The 7,381-nt window shown below is 36.4% G+C and overlaps 1 protein-coding gene across 2 annotated transcripts in view; it reads right to left on the bottom strand.

The window, feature by feature from the left end:
* ctnna2 (catenin (cadherin-associated protein), alpha 2) overlaps positions 1-7,381 on the bottom strand; it is a 323,748-nt gene that overhangs the window by 103,040 nt on the left and 213,327 nt on the right. The gene's annotated exons all lie outside the window — the stretch shown is intronic.

Below are 7,381 nucleotides of genomic sequence, written 5' to 3'. Positions count from 1 at the left end.
TATATATACACACACATTATAAACAAGTAACACTAAATAAATGTTTTAGTACCATTGCTAAAATTAGTACTATCAATATATGTACCATGAAAAAATTAAATAATGAAATAATGTCCCATCAGACAAACAATAACGTCTGGCTGCTTCTGAATTTTTCTAAAGAAAGTCTTATTTTAAACAAAACTTGATGGAGGGGAATATGTGCAGCTCACTGATACACAGGTCCTACATGTAATCTTCAAAGATAAGATTAGCATTCATTTTCCACATTTGGCTTTCATTGGGGGAATTGTTTGTATTTTGTAGGAACCTGCTCTCTCATGAAAGTGGAAGCCTGGAGGAGACTGTTGCCAACATCCACTATGATCAGCGTGACTCAAAAACAAAGAAATGCATTTGTGTTCAAAGGATTCTAAGAAATGTAGCCTGAATTATCATGAGTATACGCATGGATTCAGACATTACAGCATCTCGACTTGTTTGGAGTTTGGCAGAGCTCTTCCAAATGCAAAAAGAAAGGATCTGAGTTTGCAAGAAAACACCGTGGTGGATATTTTGATGTTTACTGTCGCACTTCAGCTTCTGTTAGGTTTCACTTGAGATTCAAAACACTTTGCGGTGGGTACTTTGGGGTCAGCTTGGGAAAGTTTCTTATTAAAATGTCAAGAGCAATCACAACATAAGTGGCTGGACTCATGGCTGAGGGGAAGCAGCCTGTGCAAATCAAAAATTAAGTAATAGCTCTCATATATGATATTTATCAAGAAGCAAAGGACAATGTGTGAAAGGAAAAAGGCAAAGGGAACGGCGGAAAGAGGAACTGAGTGACCATAAACAGAAAAAAAATACCTGGTAAAATTCATCCCAGCACCTTCATTTGAAGGAAGCATGAAAGTAAAGAGAACTCCAGCATTATTTCAATGTTTTTTCTAAAAATAATTTTTGAATATGGCGTGAAAAGTTTAAAAAAATTCAGTCTGTAGAAAAAGATTAACAGGCTGATATTCCTCACTAATGTGCAGCCAGATTTGAATGATTCTAAAAGTGAAAGATTTCAAAAGAATATATGCCTAAAGCAGAATATTTAGAATGATAAGTACATAAATTACCAGTTTCATGGTAAATTGGATGTTTGCTCTATAGAAGGTGTTTTTGAGTAGGGTTTCAAATGAGAAATGGTAGCAGTAAAATATTCAAATCATTTAGTCACAGAAATTGTAACTACACTAGCTTGTCTGTAGGACTGGACTACATGAGACCGATTTAGCTTGAGCTGTCATTTGGGACCCAATCACATAGCTATCACAATTTTTCCAGCTTCTTACATATCAGCTTTGAGCACAAAATATCTACTCCCTGTCTAATATACGCGACTCACTGACAGTCAGTGTTGTTTCACGTTTCAGTGGTCATAACGTCATGCCTAGTTGGCGTGTAAACACCGGTAGATACAAATAATGCAGTTGTAGGTGCGTTTAGAAAAAAAAAATGGGAACAAGTGATAATGATAGAAAGAACTGTGTGAGAAAAGAACAGCATTCTCAAGATTCATTCTCGTATTTTCTAAATGAGTTTAATGCCTTAATCAAAGCACCATGATTTCAAAAGATTAGGACTGTTTATTTAGCAAAAGAAATACACATCCAACAGAAAATAAGTTAACCTTGAGCAAAACTTTGTTGAAAGGAGGAGAAATGATTTCTACCACAAAGAAGTCTCTGACAGGACTGGGCTCTCAGAGCGAGTCTATCAGTGTGGTATCCTTTGAAAAAGAGCAAATAAATAATTTATGTCCTTGCAAAAATAATTTCGCTCCAAAAATGTAATCTACATAAAGGTGTGCTTAAATAGGAAAATATCAAGCCGTGTAACTTTGTTGCAGCACCAACCAATACTAAAATAGTTTATTAAAGGATCTGTTTTGGTTAAGTTTTTTGAAATTATCTTCTAAAGAAAGCGTAACATTTTTATTAGCTGCAAAACCGGTTTATTAAAAAAAGGACTGGAGAAAAAAAAAAGTGAAAGTGGGTAGATTTAGTCTGAATGAAACAGTTCCAGCTCAGAAGATTTGGGACAGCTGTTTCTCCTTAACAGCAAACCCTCAACAATTAAAAAACAGCTGCACTAATCAACAAACTAATGGCAGAAACCGAAATGATTCCAGGATCTTTAAGCAGAAAGAGAGGAAGTGACAGAGAGACTAAAATAACATATGGACCAGAATTTGTGAGGCAGTTACGCCATAGGGAATCCAGGAATCAGCCATCAGTCAGAACACAGCCCAAAGAGATCACTTGACAGATATATTCATTACAGACAAGATGACAGGGGGTACAACACATGGCTCATTTCAGAGAGCTTTGTTGGACTGGAGTTTGGATGAATACTAATTAAAGGCAAATAATAATAATATTGCCACAAATGCTGTACAACAGGGTCCTGCTATATATTTTCTTTCAGTTCCTCCTTGTATCCACATTTGGCTATCAAGTCCATAGTCAAGCCTTTTTTTTTTTTTTACTTGCATAAAATATGGCATCATCTTTCTGATAGCAATATTGTTGCTTGCAGGCATAATAAAACCCATCAATTTTCAATGCATGTATTTTTTTATGGGGTTGCAGAGGGCTGTCACTGAGTTAGAGCCGGGTAACATCATGTAGTCCATTACTGAGCTTACACAGAGAAACACAATGATGTGAGTGCACAATCACTCTTATAGTCAATTTGGAATAACTAATTAAACTGACATGCATATCTCTGGACTGTGATAGCAACTAAAGCACCTGGAGGAAACCAATGCATTCAAATAAGGGAAGCTATATACTGGGGTCTGACTAGGGTAATAACTAAGAATTTAGGATATATGTAGAAGTTCAATGTTTCATGATACATCATTAAAAAAATACAGTTAAAATAGTTTTTTGCCTCAAAGCTACTTGAGACAAAAAAAAAGATCACTTTATCGGGGAAGTTTTTCCATTTTTTGGTTGATTGCTTTTGGAGACAAAATTAAGAAATCCAGAGCTTTGCAGATATCTGATATTTAAATTCCTGTAGCCAAAATCTTATAATTTAAAGCGTATGTCCAAATGAGACCAGATCTTTGAATCTGTTTTGTAAAGCTACATTAAGACAGCTCAAAATCTTTAAAACAACTCAATGTCCATATCTTAGAAATACCTCCATTGGCTTACCATGTATTATTTAGGTAGTGTGTTCATTTAAGGCCATTGTCTTAAAAAAAATGCATTTATGTTTATCATATTCAGTAACATGTTTAAAAACATTATTGCCAATTTCTTTCTGTGTGGTTATTTTTTAGCCATTAATGACAGAGATAAATTTAGACAATTCTAGTGATATAAAACCATTTAGGCTTGTTATGTCCATAAATCAGCTGAGCTGTAAAAATGTCCTGAACCACTGCCAGTTTGGAATGCTAATTTTCAAGCTTCACTTGATGGGCTAATTAATGTGTTAAAGAATGCTAGGTTTACTCATTAGCTTGCTTTGACATTTAACATCTCTAATCTGTTACGACAGCTCACAGTCAATGCACAGTTGATGTTATGCTAAATTCTGATTGTTATTAAATGTGCTAATGGGGTTCTCTGAGGAGGAACACCCATTCTCTAAACAAGTAAAACATTTATAACAAATTATGACCTCAGATTTATTGAACTCAAGACCTTGTGGTGAAAAGAGACTATCACTGTTTTAGCAAATTTAGGAAATCTGATGAAAAGCAACTTGTAACTTCTACACCATCATCTTGAGGTTTTCAAATTTTCCTTAAAAACGGCAATAATGGTTGTAAATTATGCTTTGTAAGGATCATATGCTGCGGCTTAAACAACCTGGACAACATCAATATTGCTTTCATAAATAATGTCAAGATTATAATGCTGATATGCTTTGTGGACAATTAAGGGTGTATCCCCTTAATTGAGAGACAAGATGTTTAATTTAAGAGAAATGCATCAGTTAGTTGCCGACCAGATACCGACTGGATTGTTTCAAGGAAATTAAATGGGGGTGTATTCTTTGCCACCCATTGTCTGCCGCATTTATGTGTTACTCTTAAGCCCGTTCCTACTGCTATTAGGACACACATTATGCCATGGTTGTGAACCATTTAGATAAAAATCACCCTCAGAGTCGGATTTTATTTTCTGTGGTGTAATGGTTTTATTTTTCCTTATTTTTTGAAAACGTCTTATACAGTTTATTGTGTGTGTGTTTTTTTGTGTTTTTTTTTAGCAATTTAAAGCTAAAGGCAAGAAAGTACTGTATAAACGGAGGTGCACATTGACTGATTTTACTATTTACTGTCGCATGTAGAAAAAGAAGGAAATAAAATCAGATCTGATTAAATTTATCGGCTATGTTCTGGTTGCTTGATGTGGTTATAAATTCCAAGCTGCTGTCTGTGTAGACTTTGGTGTGACAAACTGTACAATTAGTTTAAAATAATTCTTTTTATAAAGGCTAATATAAAAATGTGACATTTTTAGTTCAATATTCTGTGGTTGATATTGGCCCGTGGGATAAACAAACATATTTTGATCAATTTCTTTGTAAAAAAAAACTCTGGAGGTTATTAAGCTACAACACAAAGCGGATAGGGGAAATTATTGCAAAGGTTTTACTCCAGATGTTTTGCCAACTTTCTTTCATCAAAATCAGACAGAGAAAGAGGAAGGAGGTTAAGGAAAGCTACAAGGCTCCTCTGACAGGATTCTGAACTCTTATAATTTTTTTATATTTCTGGTTAGCTTCCTATGTCTGTGTCTTTTCAATGAAAGCATGGCATAAACCTTTGTGTCAACTTTATCACTTTGAGGTGCAAGACTTAATTTACTGATTTAATGTAATATTGGTCCATTTTTGTGCGTGTGTGTTTGCGTGTCTGCGTGTCTGCGTGTGAGTGAGTGAGTGGGTGGGTGGGTTAGAACAGCATAAAAAATAGAGAGAACCATTCTCGAGAGTAGTGATTGTACTTTCACACTTCAGCTATCACTGCCTTCATACATTTTTAAATGCCTTCCTTTTCTTCAATTGCAATTGTCTTGTCAAAATCCTTTCCCCCCATTTCTGAAGGCAACACATGCTTTTATTTCTGAACGTTTTTTTTCTTCTAAAATACTAATCCATTTAATCAATCTTCCTATTTTATTACTTGGGAAATTTTAAATTGGTGTTGTAAGTGCTCCTAATGGAACAGGGACATTCATGGAGAATATTCATGTGCTGCCAGTACCAGATGTACAACTGGGTAGCAGAGGGTCACCTGCTGTTAAAAGACTGGTGAGGCATAAGGAGAGGGGACTTATGGAAATCACGTCAGAGGAAAGCTTTTGGTTTAGATGTGATCTTGTCTGATCTTCACATTTCATGGATGGACGTGGGTTGTTTTTTCTGTCACTTGGGCTGTGTTGTGCTTGTTGCACTTGAGAGAGCCTGTTGTGACCCTATGAAAATTTCAGTGGGTTACTCTGTTGAGGGGCACAGTCCAGCAGTCACCTACTATCATGTAACTCTACACAAGAGAACAACGAAAATGCCTTGAGGAGTTTTAGTTTTACTTTATTCCTTTCACAGTGTCTTCAAAAGCAAGTCACTAACTTTTCTCGATTTTGTCACGTTACAAAACTCCGTAATTATTTTGATTTTATTTGACACTTACAAAGTGCACAACTAGGAAGTGAAAGGATTTTATTTTCCTTTAAATAAAATCCAGTGCAACCAAATGTCTTCAGATTTGGTTGTAAACTCCTGTGTTTAATTTAATCTCTGCCTCAGAGGCACCCAAAACGCTGTCTGTATAGAAAAGTACTGCCCTAAATACCAAGAAATCACCATCCTAGTTTTATCAGCAGTGAAACTTGCTATTGGCAGCACCATGCTGTGCACACGCTGTTTTTCTGCTGTGACAATGGGAGGACATGAATAGATTAGGGGAGAAGAGCAGCATCACCCTTAACATAAAGGCATATACATGCGTTAGCATGTGGCAGTCAAAGTTCAGATCTATATCCACATGAAAATGTGTTACAAGCTATGGAAACTGATGTTCGCATTCACTTTCCAACCATTCTGACTAAACTTGAGCTAGCTTCCAAAGAAGACCAGGCAAAAATGTCAGTCTGTAGATGTGTGTTAGAAACACAACCCAAAAACTGCAAAAAAAGGAAAAAAAAGGTTAACCATGTGTGCTCTTCCTTCCACTTCACAGTTATATGCTAAATTGAGTTCTAGAAGAATGACAAAGTTTAAGGAATAGCAATGCTTTTGCCTGGTCCATTAAATGTCTTCCAGCATGTCTATTATTATTAACGCAAGAATGACAAGAGTGCCAAGCTGGAAGTCAAAGGAGTTTAGTTAAACACTTGAGTTTTACCTTTTGAATGAAAAAAATACAAGTGAAGCATGCTGAAATTAAAACAAAATCCCTATATATTTAAGAAATGTAAATATTGCCATTCATCCCTGTTCCCAGACATGATGGCGCAGCAACGTTTCCCACAAATGCAGAATGAAGGCATGATTGAGCAGTACCCTCGACAGCTTCTGAATTTGTCCCGGATAACAGACAGCTTAGGATTGTCTCGTGTGTGTACACATCAGCATGAAAGAGAAAACAACATGCCGTGTCTCCAGCGGTGTTGTCACAAGCCTTGCTTGGTCTTACCTGCTCCCATTTCACAAATGTTGCCTGTCAATTGGGCTTGTTTGCAACGCGATTTCTCCTCGCGCTGAGGAGATCATGGGACGTAAATTCTCAGAACAACTGCGCTCCTCCCCTCAGGATGTGCTGGTGTCTCTACACTGACTCACTAAACACAACACGAGTCTTGTTGACATAATTACAGTATCACAACTCAATGTAACGCCTGCATGTGCATTGTGAGCTTACCCTCTCATGTTAACTGAAAGCTTAAACACACCGCCCATTCTGTCAAGTCTACCCCTGAGTCAATAGAGCATCCTGTCAGAGTGAATACCGCCTGCCAGCCCATCAAACGGTCCCCTCCAAATACCCCAACAGCAAAGTCATTGCAGTTTTCCCACCTGGAAAGATTTCGCCGTCGTCAGAGTTCCAAAGAGACCAAGTCTTTTGGTGAGCAAATATAGGATGCCAAAGGTGTCACAATACAGTGACTAACCACGGCAATAAATATACATACATAAATAAATGTGATGATATAAATGAAATTGAAAATACGCATATAAATACATTTACAGCTGAATATTTAAATGCCACAATTGTTTTAAATATGCAGCTAAATAATATTTTCAGTAATATTCTAGTTTATTGAATAGGTTTAAATTACTTATTAATTAGATTGTGGCAATTTTTGGCCCTCCATATATGGAG

Source organism: Poecilia reticulata, linkage group LG1 (genome assembly GCF_000633615.1).
Source record: "Poecilia reticulata strain Guanapo linkage group LG1, Guppy_female_1.0+MT, whole genome shotgun sequence".
NCBI lineage: Eukaryota > Metazoa > Chordata > Actinopteri > Cyprinodontiformes > Poeciliidae > Poecilia > Poecilia reticulata.
This window is presented reverse-complemented; position numbering and strand designations above follow the sequence as displayed.